This window comes from Marmota monax, unplaced genomic scaffold, assembly GCF_021218885.2.
Source record: "Marmota monax isolate L192 unplaced genomic scaffold, Marmota_monax_Labrador192_F-V1.1 WCK01_AAM20220418_F8-fsc00044, whole genome shotgun sequence".
Taxonomy (NCBI): domain Eukaryota; kingdom Metazoa; phylum Chordata; class Mammalia; order Rodentia; family Sciuridae; genus Marmota; species Marmota monax.
This window is the reverse complement of record NW_026695198.1, coordinates 12308047-12333645: the sequence shown is the minus strand read 5'-3', so window position 1 is coordinate 12333645 and position 25599 is coordinate 12308047. Positions and strand designations below refer to the sequence as shown.

Sequence of the window (25599 nt, the reverse complement as noted above, 5' to 3'; positions counted from 1 at the left end):
CTTGCATGATAGTGATGTTCTGTAAAGTTGTTTATGTTCCAAGGGAAAACACCAAGGTCTTGCGGGGGATGACTCAGTAGATCATCACTGAGCAGGAATCAAGAGGACACAAAGGTTTGAATTTTGTAACTCAATTCTACTATTTTGTATTGTACTATTCATTGTTCAAAAAAAAAAAAAAAAAAAAAAAAACTAACATGTTTGGGTTTATTTTGCTTTCTCTGTTACTTTTCTAACTCCAGGGCTCCATGTTTGGGGGTTTAGCCATTACCTAACACATAGTATTGTAAGAGTTATAAACAGGGCAGATGATGTGGTAAAAATTTATATGTCATAATGCAACAAACTTGTTAGTTTTATTTGGCCATAGATTCAAATAGATCATCCATTCCAATCTGATCAATAATGCATCTGAGAACATTTATTTGAATACATTGAGGCCCAAAGTCTTTGGGTGTGTGGTCTAAAACTCTACCCTGCACCGCTTCCAGACTTTGTTTCTTACTTATGAGAGATGTGTTATCTTTCCTGTATCATGACCAACGCATTTAGGCTCTAGGTCAGTGCCTATTAGCTGTAACTAAATTTTACTGAATGTTAAATTGTTTAATAAAAATTGTTTTTATTAAATTAATTGTTTGGTAACACCATCACATTAATAATAGTTCTGGATAATAGAAACATTTTTATCTTCTTCGTCTTTTTTTGTGCATTTGGTGAGCAAATACAAAAACTATATTCAAAAAGCCAAAATTAGTATAAATTTGCATAATATTAGTCCCATGTAAAGTTTAATTTTATCTACCACAGTATAAGTGATATTTTTTTCTGATTTTTCTAGTTGGACAAACCAAGAGTAATTACCATAACAACTGTAATTATTACCACTGAGATAAAGTGATTTTTTTTTCTTATGACACACTTATCAATATGTTCATAATACAAAAGTTAAAAATTCACAATGTGGAAAAAAATCTCCCTCATATCCCTAAGCCACCCAAGACCCATATCTATATACACTCATGGTTATAAACTTTAAACATCATTCAGAGATATTCAGTACTTAGGCAATATACAAGCATTTATAAATTGCGCTTTTTATTTTACAAAAATGCTCTACACTTTCTTTTTTACTTAACAAAATATCTTGGGGGCCCAAGGATTGTTCCATTAAAAAATATAGAGTTATGATATTATTTTGGGTAGGTAATATCTGTGTATACATATGCAAAAATATTTCAATAATGCCCTGTTATTGAATATTTAGGCTATTTTTAAATTTTTGCTGAACAAATAATTCATATATATATTTATACACACACACACATACACACACACACACACACTTTTTTTGTGTGGTCCTGGGGATCGAACCCAGGGTGTTGTACATGCAAGGCAAGCACTCTACCAACTGAGCTATATCCCTAGCCCAACTTATACTTTATATCTGAGGAAAAATACTCCAGGAGTAAAATTTCTGAGTCAAAAGTGGTAGACATTCTTACATTTAGTAGTTATTATTGAATTTGTATGTAAGAAAGTTGTACCAATTTTTTCTTCTACTAGCAGACTATAAGGGTGTCTGTTCCCCCTCCATTACTAAAGAATTTTATGAGCAAACATTTTTGTTATTGCTAGTTTGTTGAAAGACAAATATTACTGCAATTTTATTTTTCTTTTGAGCTTCTAGGCTTTCTTCTAGATATAAAATCGAATTGTTATAAATATAATATTTTCCACAGTTTGTATCTTTTGACTTGGTGATATTTCTCCTATGGAGACATTTTTTAGTTTTATGGAGTTGATCAATTTTTGATTTTGTAATTTTTGGCTTTTGGGTTATGTAGACTGGTTGCCCAGTTCTACAGTTATCAAAAATGAAATGAATCAATACACAAAATGGCTTTTATGATATTTTCTAGTATTTTATTTTATTATTTTATTTTTAACAAATGCTTTTTTCACCCGGAATGTTAAGGGGCTATAAAATGTGAGACATGGATTCAAATCAAAGTTTTCCAGTTTCTATTTTATTTTTCATTATCTTTTATTGACAAATTTATCTTTTATCATATAGAACAACTGTTAAAATTTAAAAAAATATTTTCACAGCCAGCATCTATCCAGGTGATTCCCAAGAGAAAACAATTTGTATATTACTAACACAAATGCTGCTTAATCAGATATAATCTTCTTTTATTATAAGCATAGGTTCTGTTGGCTAAGTATATTTTATAACCATTTCATAAATATTCATAAGTAAAATTGATCTCTAGATTTATTTTCCTGTGCTGTCTTTTATGACTTTAAATATCAAGAGTTGAGGAAAAAATTTCCTTATAATAATTGGGGAGATGTTCATGTCATATGCAGGAACAGCTTAAAATCACATTAGAATTATCTGTAGAGTTTGCAAAGTTCCCCTGAGAGCACATCTGGACCTATTACTTTTTGATGAGAAGGAACGTTTTGAAATTTTACTTCTATGAAAAGTAGTATGTTTATGATTTTGCTATGTATACCGAGATCAATTTTGTTAAATTATCGTTCCCAAGAAAGTGATCCATTTCAAAATGATCCACTTTGGGTGGCAGAGTTTAAGTTTCTGAGTTTGTAACTGTGATCTGGTGTTGTATTATTATCATGTGTACTTACAATGAAAGGGAATTCTCTTTTCAGTGTGAATATGGTAACTAGAGCTATATGATTATGCTATTTAAGTTTTTCTCTTTATCTATATTATACATCTGATAAAAATAAAATTAATGGAGTTGAACAAAAGCTCCCACTGTTAATATACTTTCCCCAATTTACCACAAATTTTATCTGTTTTATTAATGTTAGAACTATCTTATTAGACAATTAGGCATATATGACCATCAAGACTCTCTGTGTACTCTATCTTTTATCAATATAAATAATATTTTAATTTTGTCATTGTATAAGTCAGTGTTTGGGGGACTTTCTATTCTATTCTTCTGTGTATTTTTATCTTATTGCCAACATTGTGACATCTTAGTTACTAGAGCATTATAATAACCCCTTTTAATAGGGTAGGACAGTTTCCATGCTACCTCACTCATGGCAGTCATTCTTCAAATTTTTCTTCTCTATTTTTCATGATTTACTCCTCAGTATAACTTTTTAGAAGTGATTTACCACGTTTCAAGACATACGTATTGGAATTTTGATTAGAATTGCATTACATCTATAATCTCTCTGAGAACAATATAGATCTTTACAATATTAGATATTCTTATCTATGAATATAGAATATCTCTTCCTTTGTTAAACCTCTTTCAATGTCCTTCAGTAAAGTTTTGTAATTTTCCATGTGTGGGTCTAGAACAACTATTTTAGATATACTCCTGCTAAGTATTTTATAAATATTTCTGCTATAGTATCTTTTAAAATCTTGTTTTCTAATTGTTTGTTACTGAATGATAGAAATGAAATTGACTTTTACATATTGCCTTCATATCTTTTCATTTTGCTGACCTCTGCTAATATTTCTGAGCCCTACTATCTGCAAATATTTATATTTATATTTTTCATACTTTTCTTGGCTTTGTGCTGGTAAAAACCTCCATAAGGAGCTAAGAATGAAATCAGTGGATATTTTTATTGTATTCTTGATTTTAGAAGACCACTTACAATGTTTTTTTTTTTATTTAAGATGGTTATTTTAAGTTTTTTTCAAATAGATGCACTGTACCAAGTTGAAATGTTCCCTTCTATTTTCAGCCAATTAAAAGTTTAGTGATGGATCATTGTTAAATTTATCAAATGTTTTCTCTGTGTTTACTTAGATAATCTCAGTTTTTTAAAAAAATGTGCTAATATAATAACTCCCCTATGCAGACAATTATAAAATTAGTATATGTCAATAACCCTCTCTCTTCCTTTTTCTGTCACTCTTAGTTGATATTAGTTTTATGTTTCTATTTGAGTTTTTAAAAATGTTTCTACTACCCTTATTTTTCTCATTTGTCTTGAACCTCATACATTGAAGATGAAAAATTCATATAATAACATTCTCTTTCATCTTTCCTCACTATCCTTTCACCAAATTTTTACTTATATTTCTTTATCATTAGTCTTTACACCCAGCTTTCTATAAGTATAGTGTGATTTATTTCAGTATTTAGGTAATAGTAAAATTAACGCTACAATTAAATAATCACATCCATTTTCTTTTCCATATCTCCTTTCATGGAATGTATTCTTTCGTATGTTTTTTTCAAGAAGCACTTTTTTGAAATTATATTACCTATTGCCTTTCTATTTCAATAAATGCTTGACTATGTTAAACATTGTTGGCTTAAGAACTTTGTTAGCACAGTTTAATTTTTTAATAGTGCATTATAATTCAACATAATAATGGGGTCATTTTGACAAATTCATATATGCCACATAACATAGTTTGCTCCAGTTCATTCCCCAGAACTACTTTTTCCCCTCCCTTCTTCCCTCCTCTCTCTCCTCTTTTTTTTTCTGTTTATTTATGTATAAATTTTAGAACACTATAGTCATGAATAGAAGTGGAATTCATTCTGATATACCCATACATGCAGATAGCATAATTTGAATTTTTTTTTGGATGGAAACTCTCATGACTTTTATTTTCTCTCTCTCTTTTTTTGTTCTAATTAGTTATACATGACAGCAGAATGCATTTTGATTCATTGTACTCAAATGGAACACAACTTTTCATTTCTCTGGTTGTACACAATATAGAGTCCCACCATATGTACAGTCACACATGTACCTAGGGTAATGATGTTCATTTCATTCCTTTATCTTTTCTGCCCCCATGACCCCACCTCTCTTCTCCTCCCCTTTGCCCAATCAAAGTTCCTCCATTCTCCTCACCCCCCACCATTATGGATCATCATCCACTTATCAGAGAGTACATCCAGCCTTTGATTTTGGGGATTGGCTTACTTTGCTTAGCATGATATTCTCCAGCTCCATCCATTTACCTGAAAATGACATCACTAACATTTCATTTTGTATCTATACCACAGTTTCTTTATCCATTCATCTATTGAAGGGCATCTAGATTGCTTCCACAGTTTAGCTATTGTGAATTGAGCTGCTATGAACATTGATGTGGCTGTATCACTATAGTGTGTTGATTTTTAAGTCCTTTGGGTATAGACTGAGGAATGGGATAGCTGGGTCAAATGGTGGTTCCATTCTAAGTTTTCTAAGAAAACTCCATACTGCTTTCCATAATGGTTGCACCAATTTGCAGTGCATGAGTGTACGTTTTTCCCCACATCCTTGTCAAGAATTACTGTTGCTTGTATTCTTGATAATTGCCATTCTGATAACGGTGAGATGAAATTTCTAATTACTAGAGAAGTCAAACATTTTTTCATATATTTGTTGATCAATTTATATCTTCTTTTGAGAAGTGTCTGTTTAGTTCCTTAGCCCATTTATTGATTGGGCTATTTATTTTTCTTGCTGTTGAGGTTTTTTGAGTTCTTTATATATCCTGGAGATTAGTGCTCTATCTGATATGTGTGTAGCAAAGATGTTCTCCAACTCTATAGGTTCTCTCTTCATATTATTGATTGTTTCCTTTGCTGAGAAGCAGCTTTTTAGTTTGAATTCATCCCATTTATTAATTCTTGATTTTATTTCTTGTGCTTTAGGAGTCTGGTTAAGGAAGTCAGGACCTAATCGAACATGATGAAAATTTGGGCCTACTTTTTCTTCTATTAGGTGCAGGGTTTCTGGTCTAATTCCTAGATGTTTGATCCACTTCAAGTTGAGTTTTGTGCATGGTGAGAGAGAATGGTTTAATTGCATTTTGTAGAATAGGCTATCTTTTCTCCAATGTACATTTTTGGCACCTTTTCTAGTATGAGATGACTGTATTTTATGGGTTTGTCTCTGTGTCTTTTATTCTGTACCATTGGTCTAATTTGATTGATTTTATTCCCTTGTTCATCCCCTCTTCTCCTTTCCTTCCTCCCCACATCCCCTACCTCTAGTCTACTGATCACCCTTCTATTTTCATGGAATTTACTTTTTTCTAACTTTTGCATAAGAGAGAAAACATTCGACACTTGACTTTTCTGAGTCTGACTTCTTTCACTTATGATGATGTTATCATAGTTTAAAAACCTAACAGTGACTCCTATTATGTAAAATATGAGGCTGAACTGATTTTGTAATTATAGATGAAACTCGATCTTTCTGCCTAGCTGATCAAAAACTTCTCAAGTATATGTCTTGTTCTTTTTTATCAATGCTTTATTTTGGAAATGTTCAAACACATAGAATAGTAAGAATGGTAGAATGAATATCTATATATCCTTCATATAAACTCACCAATTTTAATATTTTGTCCCATTTGCATTGTTGCTTGCTATCTCTATTTCAACACATACACTTTTTTTTGGTTGAATGATTTAAAAGAGAATAGAAGACATTATGGAACTGCATATATAAGTACTTCAATATATACTTATTAAGAACAAAGGCATTCTCCTGCATAGCCACAAGACCAATACTACATTTAAGAAATGCAATAGTAATTTAAAATATTTTCTAATGTACAAACTACTTTACTGATAAAGATCTGTCAGGAAAGACATTTCACATGCCCACTCTGGTAGCTATCTGGGTGGATAACAAATTCTTTCAAGACAGTAATGCTTCTTATTCTTAGATCCATAGCTCTTTAAAAAATCCGATGCCAACCTTATCTTCTGAAAAATGTCTCTGCAGGAAATGATACAGAACTTCATGTACATTCAAAGGGCTGCAAACCACCTGAGTTCATGCATGAAAACACACCCTGGTGGGTAGGCGAAGTCCATGTACTTCAGCTTATGCTTTTTAATGCCCTATCTAAATTCTTCTCCCTTGTTTCATATTTTTAAGATCACAGTACTTGGAAAAGATGGGCAGAAATTAGCCTTTAATCCACCAACATGTTGTTCTTATGCATCCATCAAGGAATGTGGAGCTGCTGCTTTTTCTTCCCTTCTTCCTCTTTCTCTATCACTTCTCCCTTCCTCTTGCTCCCTAAGCATGGCATTCATATATATATATATCACTAGAATGGAGTCTCATCATTCATGAATTCCATATTTGAAAATTTGCTTATTTGCTAAAATTTATTCATAACCCCCAAATTAATAATCTGGGCACTTTTGTGGTTTCTTGCAAACACTTCCAGAGTTGTGAAGATTTTGGGTCACTTGATGTGCCTGTTCCAGAAATCAAAGAGATACACTGTTTTTTTTATTTGTTTGTTTGTTTCAGCTCTCAAATTATAAACAAGTACCTATTGGAGTCTCATTTCGTGCCAGATTTTGCATTTTTGTCCCTTTTTTGTTGATGGTTTCATTGTCTAAAGTGGCCCCCAGTCATAAAGCTGGAGTGCTTTCTAGGGTTCTTAAGCAGAAGATGTATGACGTATGCTACTTGTGTGTCCTTGTGATGCTTCTTATGGAGAAAATAAGTGTGTTAGGTAAGCCTCAGTCAGGCTGGAGTGACAGTGTGGAGGGCCATCTGTTTGATGCTTTCATATCAGCCATACATATTAAATAAGGTATTAAAAATACACAAAACACAATATTATGTATTGCTCAATTGGTGAATATATTGTGACCCATTGTCTTGCAGAAATAAAAAAAACCTCTATTTCAGTAGTCATTATTCAGGGGTTGTAATGACTTTATAGAACATTAACTACCCTGAATAACGTGAACTGGCTGCATCTATTTATCGATCTATTTTTTTCCCAGTCTGTGGCCTGCCTTTTCATTCGGTTGCTGATATCTTTTTGAGGAGCAATTTTTTTTTTTCCAGTGCTGGAGATGCAACCCAGGGTCTTGCACATACTAGCATTGTATGGTCTATCCTGGGCTCGATGATTTTAATTATAAGAAGTACCATTGATCATTTTTAATATCACTGTGACTTTTTTTTAAATCAATATTACTTTCTACAAGATAGACACATAATCAAATCTCTGCCTACTTTAAGGTTTCAAAGATATTCTCTTGTGCTTTCATCTAAGATCTTTATAATTCCATCTTCTAAAGCTTGTGTGTACAACCCATCTTGAGTTAATTTAGGTGTATAAAGTGAGGAATAGGTTATGACTTATGTCCAGATGGCCTTTCTGTTCTTTAATGCCATTTTTTGAAAATACTTTTGTTTCCCCATTAAATTTCATGGGTCCCTTTGTTGAAAAGCAGTTAACCACATTTGTGTAGGCTTATTTTTGGATTCAGTTCTGTTCCATTTATCTCTTTCTTATACTTATGCCAACAGAGCACTATCTTAATTACTCCAGCTTTACAGTAAGTCTTAACATGAGTTTTTGTGAGCCATCCTATTTTGTTCTTCATTTTCAAAATTATTTTGGCTATTCTATACCTTTCTGATTTTTATGTAAATTTCAGTACCAACCTGTCAATTTCTGCATGTTTACTGGCCTTTGGATTGGAACTTCATTGAATCTAGTGATCAGTTTAGAAATAACTTACATCCTTTCTTCATTAGTTCTTTCAGCCTGTAGATCTGATATAAATCAGTTTTTTTTCTTTATTTTTTCAGATCTTTTGATTTTTCTTCCTGAAATATTTTGTGGTATTTAGTGCCAAACTCTTGCTCATCTTTTGGTAAATGTATTAAAAAAAAGAGCTATATCAATGAAGAAGAGAGTGAAACAACTAATCAGTGTTAGAATAGGCAAAAAGATAGTGTTAGCAGATTCTCACTTTATTATATAGTTAAGAAACTTTAATGTCTAATATATTTATTGCGAATACATTCTGAGAATCACAGAAATTAATACAAGAAAAAAGAAAACATTTGTATATTTGTTAAAGCAACTATATATATTTTAAATAGAGTGTTTCACAAGGGAAAACTTCAGACCTAACTGGCTTTACTGGTGAATTATATCAAATATTTAAAAAATAATGAAAATATTTGGAAAAATAATCTGAGAAAACAGAAAAGAGTCCTTCCCATTATATGAGATCAGAACAACTCAGATACTAAAAATAGATAAAATATCATAGTAAAAAATTACAAGTCAGCTTGTGCTTAATGGAAGAAAAAGTAGGCCCAAATCTCCATCATGTTGGATAAGGCCCCACCCTTCTTAATAAGACTCCTGTAGCACAAGAATTAAAACCAAGAATCAATAAATGGGATGGATTCAAGCTAAAAAGCTTCTTCTCAGCAAAAGAAACAATCAGTGAGGTGGATAGAGAGCCTACAGAATGGGAGCAAATCTTTACCACAAGCACATCATATAGAGCACTAATGTCTAGGATATATAAAGCACTCAAAAACCTTAACACCAAAGAAAACAAATAACCCAATCAATAAATGAGCCAAGGAACTGAACAGACACTTGTCAGAAGAGGATATACAATCAATCAACAAACATGAAAAAAATGTTCAACATCTCTAGCAATTAGAGAAATGTAAATCAAAACTACTCTTAAGATTTCATCTCACTCCAGTCAGAATGGCAGCTAAGAATACAAACAACAATAAGTGTTGGCAAGGATGTGGGGGAAAAGGCACACTCATACATTGCTGGTGGGACTGCAAAATGGTGTAGCCAATTTAGAAAGCAGATGGAGATTCCTTGGAAAACTTGAAATGGAACCACCATCTGACCCAGCTATCCCACTCCTTGGTTTATACCCAAAGGACTTAAAAATAGCATACTACAGGGACACAGCCATATCAATGTTTGTAGCAGCACAATTCACAATAGCTAAATTATGGAACCAACCTAGATGCCCTTCAGTAGATGAATGGATAAGGAAACTTTGGTGTATACACACAATGTAACATTATTCAACATTAAAAGGGAATAAAATCATGGCCTATGCTGGTAAATGGATGAAGTTGAGAATATAATGCTAAGTGAAACAAGCCAATCCCCCAAAACCAAAGGCTGAATGTTTTCTTTGATATGAGGATGCTGACTCATAATGGTGATGGTATGGGGGATGTGCATGGGAGGAATGGAGGAACTTTAGATAGGGCAAAGGGGAGGGAGGGTAAAGGAGGGGACAAGGGAGGGGGGTAGGAATGATGGTGGAATGAGTTAGACATCATGACCCTGACCCTAAGTACATGTATGAAGACACGAATGGTGTGAAAATACCTTGTATACTATCAGTGACTTGAAAAATTGTGCTCTATATGTGTAATATGAAATGAATTTCATTCTGCCATTATATATAAGAAATTAGAATAAATAAATAATTTAATTTAAAAAATTGCAAGTCAATATCAATGATTAGAGATGCAAAATGCTAATCAAATATAACCTGAAAATCTATGACAAATAAGAATATATCAAGGTGGGTTTATTATTTAAAATGCAAATTTACTTTCATATTTTAAAATAATATAATTTTCTTCATTAAAGGAATAAAAAGAAAACATATCTTTGTTTTAAGAGATGCAGAAAAAAACATTGATTACAATTCAATATTCACTCCTCATAAAACCTTTCCACAAACTAGGAAAAGAAAGGAGCTTCCTTAATTCAAATGTAAAGCCAACAAACAGAAAGTGCAAATAACATACTTACTAACATGTTAAAAGCTTTCAAACTGAGACCAGACTGAAACACAAATACTTAGTATGATTGCTTTTTAAAGAATTTTTTGCAGTGGTTGGAATTGAACTCAAGGCCTCACAGATGGAAGGCTCTTCCAATGAGCTACATCTCCAGACCTATGTTTATTTTATTTTAAAGAGAAACACACGTAGTTTATCTTTGTGTGCAAAACACAGTTTTGCAAATTTGCAGAGGCCAGCTTCAAACTTGGGCAATTCTCCTGACTCAGCTTCTGGAGGAACAGGGATTATAAGAAGGCGCCAGTGGGTCTAGCCAACACGACATAATTTGAAAACATTATGTAGGAGATCCTAGGCAATACAATAAGGCAAACAATAAACCAATTCATTAGCAAAATTAGAGTATAATGACTGGAAAGGGAGGGAAGTAACTAATATTATTCACCGATCATGTGAAAAAAGAAACTTAGAAGATTGAAGAGAAAAAAATTTGAAAAATTTACAGATAAATTATTAAAATTAATAGGTTATTTAAATAAGATTCTGACTATAAAGTCAATATACAAAATTAATGTTTGCATAAGATATACTCCATGTTTGAATACATATGTCAAAATATACTCTACTGTCGTGTATAACTAAAAAGAACAAATAAAGTTTTTTTTAAAAAACCCCAAATTAATGTTTGCTTAATGGAAATAGAGAAAACAAAACAAAAAATGATAGCCATTTGCAATAGCATAAAATACTACTTATTTGATAGTAAAACAAGCAAAACATATATAATACCTCCTTTACGTAGTAACTACATTATTGAGAAAAACGAAAGAATGACCAAGTTTTAGGCATTCTACTTGTATAGAAGACTTAATATTTAAAGATGTCAATTAATATCAATTTATCTATAGAGTCAAAGCAATTCCAATCAAAATGACTATGTGTAAATGTCTGTGTGCATTTACTTTTGTGTGTATTAGTGTGTGTGTGTGTGTGTGTGTGTGTGTGTGTGTGTGTGTGAACTTGATAAACTGTTCCTAACATTATGTGAAAATGTAAAGGACCAAGAATAGTCCAATCATGATTGAAGAGGAACACAGTAGAACAAGTAGAAAAAAGTAACTTACTGGAAATCAAATATCATTTGAAAGCCATAGTAGTTAGAACCCTGTGGGGTTTGAACTTTGTGGGTCACAGATAGATCCATAGACCAGTGGGACAGAATGAGAGCTCCAGAGCTCACCTATGAGTGATATGGATATTGGATCAGTGACTAAGGGGTGCAGCTCCCATCTCTAAGAAGGAAGCACAGTGCCTGCTAGGCCTTGACAGGTTCTAGAGACACCAGATTCCACACATGGGAAAACGGTTCTAATTCATACACCTGGAGACCTAGATGCTGCTATCTCTGAATGAAGCTAAAACAGCAAAAGACTCAGCAGCAGATCTAGACTACAGGACACACGGTCCTGCCACTTGGTCCGTATAACCCAGCCAACTTAGCCTATCATAGTGAGATCTTAAGAGGTAGGGAAAGATGCTGCATAGTATTTATGGCTCTCCAAATGGGAAAATAACCACATAGATGCTGGTGGGGGTGGTCTAAAGCCAGGCCATTTATGCACAGCTGAGGATAACAGACCTTTTGATAAATAGTCCAGGTATAATACTGGGCCCTGTGTGAGATAGGATACCTGACCTTGAACAGCAGCACTGATGCATCATCACCTGAGTTAGTCTTATTTGCATTCCATGACCAAAACACATGGCAAGTTCATCTTAGAGGAGAAGAAGTTTATTTTGGGCTCATGGCTTCAGAGGTTCAGTCCATGGTTGGCCACCCCATTACTCTGAACCTGGGGCAAACAAGAAGATCTTGACAGAAGGGTGGAGGAAAGATATTCAGCTCATGTTAGCAATCCAGGAAGCAAGAGAGAAAGAGGGTTAAGCCAGGGGAACAAGATATAATCACTAAGGGCTTCAAACCACACCTCACCTGCCTACAGTGACCTCCCAATACTCATTCAGATTATTAATCTGTCAAATGGATTAACACACTGATTAGGTTTTACTTGTCATAATTTAATAGTTTCATCTTCTGTATTAACATGAGATTCTGGGGGACACCTCATACCCAAACCATAATATTACTTCTCTCTCGGCTCATACATGTCACCTAATGAGCAATCCATATGAGCAACTGATGTAGAAAGAAGTCCACACTTGGTACCTGTATGGAATATAGGTGGAAGTTCAAAATGATGGCAGATGTATTGAACTACACTCAGGGACAGCACTGAAAACAGGCATAATGAGAAAATTTCCTCTCATAGGCAGCACATCCAGCAGAGCTCCTGGTCATCTGCTTTTTGTGGAAGGAAGCTGTTTGAAGTTATAATATACATTCAGATTCATGTGCAAATGGCCTACCCAATTGGTCAGGCTTAGAAGAAATAAGATGGAAAGATTGCAACTAATTTTTCTTTCTTTATTCAAGTAGAGAATTTAACACTCTTATTTAATACCTTCATCATAAAGTGAACATAACTTAAAACTCCTACCTAAAGTCATTTCAATTGAAAAAGGAGACTTAATAGTTATGTTTGTAATAACCATCCTAGGATTGTTACTGTCAAGGTTTCTTTTAGCCATGTTATTATAATCGTGACAAATAAATACTGGTGAACTAAGCTAATTTACATTTACTGCTTCATTGCATCACATATCCATGATGATTTACAAATCTCCCATGCTATTTTCAATAAGAAGATTATGTATGTAATCAGGGTATTTTTTTCTTATCCCCCAATGTCCTCTGGTTAGTCTCCAGAGTCACAGGATATCTTATTGTTTATCTCTGTGATAGGTGTATGTTCTAATCAAATACTCCTCTGGGGAGATTACAGACTGCATCTTTTCTTATGGCTTTATAAACACTGTATCACAAAATTTACTCATAAAACAAGAACATTAAATCTTAGTTTATTATATACCTTTGGGAAACTAGAATCAGAAATATAGAAAAGAGGGGAGTTGAAAAATTATATGTTCTTTCAAACATCATTCAGTGTTTCATATTTTTATAATAAATTACTACCTTCATATTTAGATTAACAAATATTAGTTTCCAATATTTAATACTTGCATCAAGAGCATTTCTTGCTCTAGACCTGCACTGTCCAATATGGCACCCTCAAGTCACATGAGATTTAACACTTGACATGTAATCCATCTGAATTGTCTAACTGCAAATTACAAGCTGGATTTCAATGACAGCATGTAACAAAAAATTTAAAATACCATATTCATAATTTTTATATTAATTACATGTGGAATAATAATACTTTTATATATTGGTTTAAATGGCATATTGTAAAATTTAATTTCACTTATTTCTTTTTACCTTTAAAATGTGACTATTAGAAAGTTTACAATTACATGCATAGCTCATATCTGTGGCTTGCACTGTGTTTTTATTAGGCTGACCTGACCAATATGACTAAAGAAATTGTCAGGATATCTGAACATGTGGGTTCCAGGAATAATCTTTGAACTACAAATAGAGGTAGAAATTGGTATTATAATCGTGGTTTCTGGAAATACTAAATGTGTCTTAAGTGTTCATCTGGAGCTACATAAGATTTGAATTAGTGTGTAAGCTTCTATATTTATCACTAATTTTATTGTTAATAAATGTATAATGTGCAAGATATCTTCTTACATGGGATTCAAATCATGATACTGTTATTTCACCAAATTTCCCACCATTATTAACTGCTTGTTCAAATTCTTATGACCATGGTTTGTGTCTTTTTGCTCTTTCATCCCTGTTAGACCTACCACTGTGCTAAGTGAGACTTACAGAAAGAGCAGAAGCAGAAGCCGTGAACAGAACAACTGTAACAACCAGCATGCAGAGCATGGAGCTCTAACTCAAGGGAACAATAATAGAGAAACACAAATACCACCCAACCACCTATTCCAAAGAACTAGGACTCTCCTGTTTTTGTTTTTTCCCTTCTGCATTCTCTATCCCCCTACTCTGCCTCCTAAATAACTCTCAAACCTCTCTCAGCATCCTCACATCTATTGCTACTGCCTTGGCAAAACCTCTTATCATCCTTCCTGGGACTATTGTGGTTCCATGGCTTGGATCCCAAATTCCGATTCCCTTTGTCCTATTATTTATTCTTCAAATAGGAACCAACACATTCTTTTTTTCTAAAATGCAAATCTGTTCAACTCCTCTATTAAAAGTTCTGCCAACATCCTGACTGCCCACATGACACAGTACACTGTGCTTAGAAAGCATTCCAGATTTTCCTTTCTGCTCAGTTCTCTCCAGTCTCCACTGTGTCTGCCATGTTGGACAACTCTGCATCCCTCTGATGCGTCAGCTCTGGTGAAGTCTTTGAATCTGTGAACACTAGTATATTTACCTCTTATACCCTCTCTGCCTCGACTACCTTTACTTGGCCAATCTCTATCATTCTGAAGATGTTAGGGACTGACTTGTATCCCCTCAAATCCATATGTTGAACTTCTTGCTCTCCTGTGACTGTAATTGGAGATAAGGATTTTAGGAGATAATTAAGGTTAAATGAGGTCTTATGGGTGACATCCTAATCTTTTACTCCCAGTTTCCAGAACTGTGAGAAAGTAAATGTCTTGTTAAGTCACACAGTCTGTAGTATTTTGCTATGGCAGCCTGAGTTAACTAACACAGAAAACTGGGCTCAATCCTCCATTCCTGGAGAGTATGTTCCAATGTCCACAGCTAGTGACCCTCCCTCTGTTTACACACAATCTTAGATACTTTCACCAGGGATCACATTGTGTTGTGGTTATTGCTGTTTTTATCTCCTATATGACTTTATGAACCCTTTGACAACATGAAAAGTCTTTGATTTATTTTTGTATCAAAACCCCAGCACTTATTTTGTTTAATATTGAAAGAAGAGGTGAAGGGTGGAGGCCATGTTTTGATGATTAAACAGTGTTTTGCAGAAATCTTCCAAAACAAATAGAGTTTGGGGGGATAAGTTTCTTACAGAGTTCTCATAAGTAACTTTGAGCTTGAAGCCACCTGGATAGGGGAATGATTGGGATCCTGAGCTGGCCAGCTGGTGCAGCTAGAGAGGTCATGGTGAGGCCTGTTCCCTGGGAAAGGTAGCAGCCACCACACTGAGTCACTGTTCTCAAGAGGAGTCTCATCCCAGAGACATCCCTATCAAAGGGATTTGCTCTGTCATCTGGGACCTCAGATGCAAATGATTAATAGCACGGGCTTAAGAAGGACTCTTTACTTCTACAATACAGAAATCCGATTCCTCTGAGAAACACCAGGGATTGTGCATTTCAGATGACTCCATTTCTGTGAACACTGCTACAATTGTTCAGTTTCACACTTTCCAGTTGCAAAACTAATGGGGCTGCTTTTCTTGTGTTTTACTAGGGCTGCATCATTTATTCCTCCCCTCCAGATTAGTTTTGTCAACCTAGTCAACTCTGACTTTTCACGAGGCCCAGGTAGCAGAGATATTAGTCATGGCACATTTGTTTGTTTGTTTGTCTTTTGTTTCTTTCTTTTTCTGTTTCTGTTTTACTTTCCTTTGCTGGGAATGGAATCCAGGGCTTTGAGAATGCTGGTGAGCCATACTGTCAACCCTAGTGCATGTTCTTTACTTGTTTATTAGTTATCTTTTTTTTTTTCTATTTGTAGCCTACCTAATTTGTAATTTCCAAGGAATATAGTGTTAAGTTGGTTGGAAGATTTTGAGGGTGTTCTGGAGAATTTTCAGGGGTGGGGTGGAAGCCTCCAAGGTATCTGGTAAGTCTTCCTCCCACATTTATGGTTTAGACATGAGGTGTCCCCTAAAAGCTTCTGTGTAAATGCAGGGATTGAAATGATTAGATTATGGGAGCTATAACCTGATCAGTGGGTTGATCCATTTGATGGATTAATTTGAAAGGACTACTGTGCTAGGTGGTAATGGGCAGTTAGGGTGTAGCTGGAAGTGGTAGGTCGCTTGTGGTATACCCTTAGGGACTGTGTCTTGTCCTTGTTGTTCCTCCTGTGCTCTCTGCTTCCTGGCCACCAGGAACTGAGAAACTCTCCTCTGCCAGGCTCTTCTGCTATAGTACGCCATTTCACCTGAGACGCAGAACAGTGGAGTTGGTCAAGTGTGAACTGAGAGCTCTGAAGCCATGAACCCCAAATAAACTTTTCCTCCTCTAAATTGTTCTTATCAGGTATTTTGATGGAAAGTTGACTAATACCCCCACTGAAAGTTTGTCTATGAGGCCTCATTGACTTCAACATACATAGTTCTGGGTTAGAATTCTGGCTATTATTGATTAACTGTGTGAATTTTGAAAAGTTACTTGACTTTTCTGAGTTTCACATTCTGTAACATGAAAGTGACGATGCTTGCTTTGTATTGTTGCAAAGGTGAGAACAAAATGTATACAGCACTTGGTGAATGTGAGCACTCGACATGTGTACTATTATCGATAATACCTTTGTTGGCCTACTGTCCTTGTAAGGCATCTACCTCTGTTGGCAAGAAAGAGATAAAGAAGACTAAGGTGCATTGGAATTCTGGGACAGGGGAGCATGTTAACAAACTGCTACTTTCATCGAGAAGAATGTCTAAATCATTCAAGATAGATAGTTTTGATTTTCTTTTTTAATATCTCTGGGAATGTTAACACTTCACAAGGAAGTTTATTCTGGTGTTTCATCACTGTAATGGTTAAGAAGTTCTTGAAGTCAGCAGAAATCTGTCTGGTTTTCTTATGAGTTAATTTTCTTGCATTTAGTCCACAGAGGAAAAAGGAGAAAAGTGGATTACTCTCTCAACTGAGGAATCCTTCACAGGCTGAGCCCCAGGTCTCACTTCTTTCCCATTTTTTCCTCCGAGGTACAATGACCACAGGGCCTTTAACTGCTTCTCCTGGACCCATCCCTTTGTCATCTTGGATTCTTTTATATGAGGCAGGTTTATTTTCTTCACATCTGGTTAAGAAGCTTAGCAGAGAACTATTACAGAATGTAAAGGAAATGATGTCTTCTCAAGTCTACAAACATCCAAAAAAACAAAACGAAATTTAAAAAATTATATTGATGATATGCTAATAAAACCCAGAAAAAGTTCCCTGTTGTAAACAGGGGACATAAAAAGGATTCTAGTTGTTCTGTGATGAATCATAGTAATGCAGCATGGTAGTTAAGGACATGAGCTCTGGGATCTTAGAGACTTAAGTCTGGAACTCCAGTTCTTCCTCTTGCTAAAAATATGATGGCAAGTTACTTAATATCCCCAAGCTTTAATTTTCTCCTCTGTGAAAAGGGATAACTATAGAAAGTATTAACCTCAGGTTTTCCAAGGTGATCACGTATCCCAGTTATCAACAACACATCACCACGTTGCTCCTCAGCATCAAGGTTACTTGCCCTGCCATAATGGATGGTATTCCCTCACATCTCCCCTTCGCTGTGGGCACTGTGGTCATCCTCCTCATGATAGTATACTGAGAGGAGGCACACTGTAGGAGAAATAACTGTAGGCAATCCATGGCAGCCTGCCCTAGTCTCATTTTCAGAACCTCAGTCCACCCTGGTGATCATCCCATGACCTCAAAACACAGAAACCAGCATCCAAAAGGCCTGTCGTACTGCATCTCCCATCCCTCTGCAAGCTCATGTGTACATGTTTCCTTCTGAGATGCTGTTTTCTCTGCACATGCACATCACTGGTTGCTGATCTCCTGCAAACTAGATACCTTATTTCTGCTCACCTGGTGACAGCATGTGGCAATTCTAGCAAATGTCCCTGCTATCAAGGTCTAAGCTATGTCTACAATGAGGTCTAAACTTCAAAGCCCTTCCAAGTTTGGCCTTCCATTGGTATTCTCCCTAAGCCCTAAAGTACCATAGAGAATGGCTTTGTATCTTGTATCACTGTTTATTGAATCTTTATATTAAACCTCTCTTGTTTACATGCTGTTTCTCTCTCCTGATTGGATCCAGACTGAAGAACATGGAAGCAGCCCTCCCAGATCTCTGACTGCAGGAGGTGATCCTGATTGAAGACCTCCCCAGCTGCTTTGTCAAGACATCCCAGCCTTCACACCCAGGCCACACTTCTCATGGTACTCCAAGCTGATGATGGAACCCAGTGGAGATACTAAGGTAGACCTGTTCTTGGTAGATATGGGTACCTTTGAGAGGCAGCCTTGACTAAGGATGCCCCAGAGACTTTCTTAAAACTGTACTGTCAGCTAGAATTTTTCTACCCAAACTTCTTTTTCTTCAGATCTACCATAGCAGTCAGACCTGCATTATGACCTCTCCTACCTTCCTCTCTTTCCCCCTAAAAACTGTGTTCCCATAAATCTCTTGTAGATCTAATTCAATTTTGATGTCTACTCCCTAGAGCACCCAAACAAATACACTTGCTATAGGAATTAAATGAATCCACACAGGTTAAGCACATAGCAAATGCTTGATAAATGTTGGCTAGGAGAACATTGAGGAAGACAGTGACTATCCAAGGTATCAGAATGTCCACCTCTCAAGCTATTAATGCTATGAAATATTTTGGTTTCATTCTCTGGTGAAGAAGTAATGATTGTTGTGCAGGATAAGCCTCCCAACGGCTTTGGTGACCCAGTTCTTCCTACCTTTCACTTGTAGTTCTCAAGAATAACTGTAGAATCTGCTGGAACGGAAACATCCTGAGATAAGGACAGTAGTCCAGGGTTTGTTTTCATCTCTCAGAATAGGGTGTCCTTCAAAACTTTTATCCAGAGTGTCCAGTGGCTCCTGGGTATAAAACTCAGAATGGATTACTCTTTTGATGACACTCAGCTGAGATGTGATACGAGACAAGCATGGACAAGACTCCATCTGTCCTAGGCAATTTTTTTGAGCCTTGAAAGACCCGCTTGCCAAGAATCCTAGGCTTTAATTGTTCCCTTGTTGCCTATCTCTGAGTTATAAAGTTGCTTTACTTAACTTACTGTAGAAGTTTTCTGTCTCACTGGACTTGTGAAAGTGAATTGGTACTGTACATGATATTGGCAAGGTGTCGGGAGTCTTCCCCTGGGTTTGGTATCCATGCACAGTGAACCTGCCTCACATATTGGTCTTCTGACTACTGTCAAGCAGACACAAAGATGCACTATCCAATAACACCTCTAATTGGTAATATTTCTAAAACTTTTAATATGTCTTTCTTGTTTGCATCTGGTAACAAACACAGTGCAGCAAAAAGTTCCAATGAGTAATTTGGAAGTGTTTGGATTTCTGTGCTCATTAACATTTTGTTCTGATAATGGAAGACACATGTAGTTAAGTGGCAAGAATCATCTTAACATGTTGCAGGCCACTCTTCCTCTCAGAAGCTTTTTCTAATTTTTGTACCTTGGACCAAATTCTAACAGAAGTAACATAAATTTATATCCGGGTTCTAATTCACTCCCAGCTCCCATGGTCTTGATCTGGCATCCATAGATGATAAGGAATTGGTATTTCTTTGTTATTATGAGGGTTGAGGAAAGCGTGGTAGCTGTTCACAACATTTTTGAAACTGATGTAAAAATTATTTGCTAATATGGTTATAATTAAGTGTTAACAATAATGGAATTTTTCTCCATCTCTGGAGACTGTATGCTGATTTGAGAATCCTTTTCATGTGTGATTGTTGCCCAAAGTCAGTAGAGAAAAAATAGCAGATATGAAATGTGGGAGAGTCAATTACATCCTGTTTCATGTGAGTCTGTCATATGACTCTGACTGCTTTATTATTCCCAAGACTTCTCTTTTGTTTCTAAAATAGTTTTCAAGGACTCAGGCCACTGAAGGATGTGCAATAGCTCTCCCTGCCCACTGTGACATGATTTGTTATATTTACCACTGCATGATATTCGTATCTAGTGGTTTGGTGGCCTCTGCATGTGATATATGGCATGCCTTGAATAAATGGTGCCAATTTCCTCTCCTCTCTTCCTATCCTCTCCTTTTCCCTCCCCTCCCTTCTTGTCTCTTTGTCTTCTCCCCCTCCTCCTCCTCCCCTTTCTTTCTCCTCTCCTTCTCCTCCCTCTCCTCCGTGCCAATATCTAACTAAAGGACTGATTGCAAGAGATTTGCTACAAGTAAATAAGGAGTACTTTTATAAGGTTTGATTCTCCCAGGTGTCCAACTGGATGCATTTAGGACCTTCCAAATCAATTCAGAGGCAGATCCAGAGAATGTGGCTAAATATCATGGTTAATCCAATCATAGCCTAAGTGTTATGATTGACAGTATAAATTCTATAACTGATTCAAAAAGCAACAATTGAACCTTAGAAAGGTAACCTGAATGGAATGTGCTATTAGGATAATTTATTGTTTCAATTATATTCTTGTTGTTGCAGAAGAGATAAATTTGGTAATCAGGAATATTTCTAGACTTGTATGCTCAGTCACACATAATATTAACATAAATACTTCATTTCATTCAAGCCCTGGAAATAGTAGCTGTAATTAATATGCTCATCCATATGCCTTTTATTGTACCCTTTAAAAGCAAAAGATGATTTTTAAGAATTAAACATGGATTGGAATTCATTCTGTAATCACACTAGCGAATGGCATTTTAAAGGATATAGCAGAAAAAATATTGTGCTAAGCAGAAATGGCAGCTAAGAAATTGATTTCTTATGACACAGAGAAGTTTTGTATCCTCGTTTTCAATGAAATAGAAAGAGAATACTAAAATATGCAATATGATCAGGCTCTTTCTTGTCTTTGGCCAGAAGCCAAAACTATAGTTTTACATTGTCACACTGTATTCTCCTCTAATCCTCTGCTCTCTTTCTCTTCCCCCACCTGAGCCTGCTCCATGGTGATCCTCTCTCCCCAGGCAGAGCACGAGGGATTTGCAGAAATGCCTACCCCATCATGTCTTTACCTGGCCAACACAGAACAACAGATGTTTCCAAGCCATTAAAAGAGCTGGGACCCTCTGGAATTTGAAGCTCTCCTGAGTGAGCACAGCCCACCAAGAGTTCAGTGGGGTGCCAAGAGACACAAGGATTCCTAAATACTTCTTGAAAGTCCACAAATAGATTCCTGCTGAAACAGTTCAGATGGGCAAACCACATTTTAACTGAATTAAGAGATATGTTTCCAAATGCATGTTTTTATGATTTTTTTCAATGCTTAAGATTTGTGTGCCAATTTGTTGTTAAGGTGACAACATTTATGTGACACTGTTTCTAGTAGCCTATTATAAAAGTTATGTGTTGTTGGAAAAGTATGAATTAAAGGAACAAAATTGACAAAACATTTTTTCAATTTGGATAAATAATATTCCACAAACAGAAATATGTGCTTATGACAGACCCTAGTTTTGTCATATTTTTGTGTGCGTGTGTTGTATCCTTATATGAGAATAGTCTGTGATTTATTGCTATGTAGATTAGGAAGGGTCAAGCCAGAACCTCCTCATATTAAAACGTGAGGAGGCATAGAAACTGGAAAAATTAATGCAGTTGCAGGTGTGTAAACTCCAGTCTGGTGTACAAATGAAACTTCCATTCAAAAGCTCCTCAGGAGGGTTCAGCTGAACCCTGTCCCTGGCCTAGGTCAGCTATCTTAGTACTTTATGGCTCTCATTTTATGACAGTGGTCCTTTTGTGTCATTACCTGTCCAATGTCAATCATACCTGAGAGATTATACTTCTCATGAAAGCAAGGACTCTGTTTTGCTTGTTGCTAAATCCTTACAAAGAACGTGTCTGCACATGGTGGGTACTCAACCAGTGCTGAATTCATAAATTTAATACTAATTGGCAGTGATCCATGAGGGAAGAAAGGAGGTCAGAATAGAGACCGTGAGTTGGAAGTCGTTGGAGTTTGCAGGTCAATGATACCTACCCAAAGCACGGTTGGAAGCCCCTAACCTAGGGATATCTAGAACTCAAGATGTAGGCAGGGACCTGTACCAGGGTGGTTGGCGGTGTGATAATCCAAGGCAAGCCTAAGATTATAGATAGAGTTTAAGGAGACCTTTAGGTTGTGAAAGAAAAAATAATGTGGAAGCTAAAGTCCAGACTCAAATTGATGCTCTGTCTGTAATGAAAGAATGCATCTAAGGAGACACTACCACACTGATTATCAACCACTGGCTAGGGTGCTGACCTTGTGGTCTGGTCTCTCAGCTCCTGGTCCTGGTTCCGTCACTTACTGACCACAAGCAGGTCAATTAGCTACTCCAGTGTCAAGTTGCTCCTTGGAAAAATTGTTATAGCAAAGCTTTTCTTGCCATATAAAACAATAGCTAATTATCTATTATCAAAATTAGGTAAAAAGTCATAAAGAAAAATTACATAACAGGAAAATACTTTAAAATGTTAACCATGATTGGCTCAATTATTCTTTTGCAGCCCAAACTGGATTAGAGATTAATTTGTATAGGATCCGCTTGGGGAAACTGCCTGAACCCTCTGTGCCTCTGTGTCTCATTGTGCAGGACTAACCCTTGGAAAGTATACTAAGAGCTTGGAAGAGTAGGAAGGAAGATGGGGAAAGAAAGTCACATAACCCAATGCTTGAGTCATGTTCCCAAGGAGCAGCCCCAAGGAACGGGGGTGCCATGGCCTGCACGGGCTTTACCCCATGCCTTGCTGGGTCCCTTCAACATCTGCCATTCAGCCAGAGAGGTTTTTGAGAAGAGCCCCATTGGAGGCAAAGACAGAGTCAGATGGAGTCCATTAACATCATACTTGGGACTTTCCCCACCCTCAGCCTCCAGACGCTTCCAGCTCACCAGTCTTGCTTTTACTTTAGGGCTTTTGTGCTCCTCATTCTAGGGCTGCTGTGAGTTAAGGTGGCCAGGAAACAGTTCCCAGACTGATTATGCTTCACAGCAACTCAGAAGTCACATAATGATCTTAAGCAACTGCAAGTCCTGGGTGCCCCATATTTTCTTCAATGGGCCAGACTTTCTATCAAAGTACCATGATCCAAATGCTATCTTGTCTTGTTGTATGGCTGTTCCTTGGCCTTCTGCAGCTCAAATGTTGTGTCCCTAGAGAAATGGTGGGTGGTGATCTGTGAAAAGTGATCTGTGAAAGCCTTTGATGCTGCCCAGAAATTGCAACTGGCAATCCCGAATCAAGGAACTCTGCTGACCTTCTAGCAGACCCCACATCTCTGGCCAGGGTTCACCTTGGTGCTCAGGAGCATGTTCCCTCTTCCCCAGGCAACATACTAGCCCTATGGATAATTATGGTCCTCTAAAGAAGGAGACATATGAAACCAAGATTTAATATTTTGGTACCTTAATAAATGGAGACTTGGATTTGAGTTCATTTTCTTCAGAAAAGAAAGGATTTGATATTTCTCCCAACCAGAGCTGTGGAATACAACACATACCTGCCATAAATGGAATTTGAGGGCAGAACTTGCTTTTGGTTGAAGTCGATGGTTGTGTCCCTTTGACCAGAGCAGAGCCTGCATCAGTAGGAAATGTGAGAGTATAATAGAAGTATTGAAATCATTTACCTGTAGTAGCTCATGTGATCCTCTAGTGAAGTCCTACATGGTAGATGTCATCATCACCCCGAACTTTATAGAGACAGGGCCCCTTCCTTTGACAGAGCACAAAGACCTAACTCTCCTTCCTCAGATCCTGCCATATTGACAGCCAGGAGGCAGAGATTGGTCTTCAGGTCTCAGAGTCTGAGCTCTCTGCTACCAATTGTCTCTGGAAGGAGATTCTCTGAGGGTCCAAGATTCATTTGCTCATTCATGTTTTCACTCACATATTCCACAAATATTTATGAACCCCTGCTACATGGCAGGCTCTATGGTAAGCCCTGGTGATATCATCTGAAAGCACCAGCAGAGTCCTGGTTTTGTGAGGCTCCAGCAAACATCCTGTCTTTGTTCTGAGTCTCTTCACCAGTAGGTTGACCCCAGGCAGAGCCTCGTTCCAACTGACCATTTACTATCTTTTTGTTTTCAGGATCTTGAGCTCTAGTTTTGGTTCTATCACTTATCAAATCAAGTTATTGCACTGAAGATTTTCCCTCTTTTACCCACTCATACTTGTCCCCTTAATGCTCCCTCTCCCTTTCCAACTTCTGCCCAGTTATCTGAGTAAGCATCTCTTTCTCCAGTACCCTTACCCATAGCTGAGAGGCATAAGGATATCAGTAATGTGGTATCTGTGTCAAGGGACAAGAAGTTCATGTCAAATGAGCAGGAAAAATACTTCAAAATCCTATAATTAACTACATAGATCATATTTTCTTAATAGCTTTTTATTACTCTAATTTCTTCCCATTTCAAGAACCAGACTTCAAGATAAATATTAATCTACTCAAAATATAATTTTTTTGTTCAGTTGTATTTTTGTTTTATTTAAAATAAACAGTATTTTGGTGACTTCATGAGTGGGTCAACGGTTTTAGGACTCCCCAGAGGCCTCAAGGATCATTTATTACCTTCAATGAATAGAAAAATGTGTTTTAAATTTGAAATGCATGCCAGTAGCTAGCAGGATTTTTAACTCGTTATAGAATACATTATATAACTTATTTGGAAATTCACAATTATAAATCAATAAAACACTGGCACTTCATGCTATTTGAAAACAGATATTTCTTTCATTTCTTTTATTTTCACATTCCTTGGGCCCCATAAAACTCCATGCCCTAACAGCTGGGGAAACAGTAGGTTCTGGGATGATATGATACCCGAGAATAGATTTTTTTTTTTTAATTTCAAGATGCAGTTTGCCAAAGAATGTCCCTAATACCCTCCAAAAGGAAACAGCTGGTGCTGAGCTAGACTTTCTGAATTGATCCTTAACTTGCATCCAACAAACCTACAGCACATGATTTCCTAGCTTTTCTGTATATTTCTCTCCTCCAAATAGATATTTAAGAACTATATGAATTTTGTTCCTTCAAAACTGAAATCGAAGGTGCAATTTTCCAAGTTTCATAATGCCCATCAGATGTA

At 36.3% G+C, this 25599-nt stretch overlaps 1 long non-coding RNA gene across 2 annotated transcripts; it reads left to right on the top strand.

The window, feature by feature from the left end:
* LOC124082124 (uncharacterized) lies at positions 1–22046 on the top strand. Of its 2 annotated transcripts, none has more exons than XR_006848274.2 (3): positions 1–114; positions 18614–18775; positions 21491–22046. It is a non-coding gene; the product is annotated as an uncharacterized LOC124082124 (long non-coding RNA). The 2 variants fall into 2 exon arrangements; XR_006848273.2 differs by having other exon boundaries at positions 21462–22046.
* The last annotated feature ends 3553 nt before the right edge of the window (positions 22047–25599 follow it).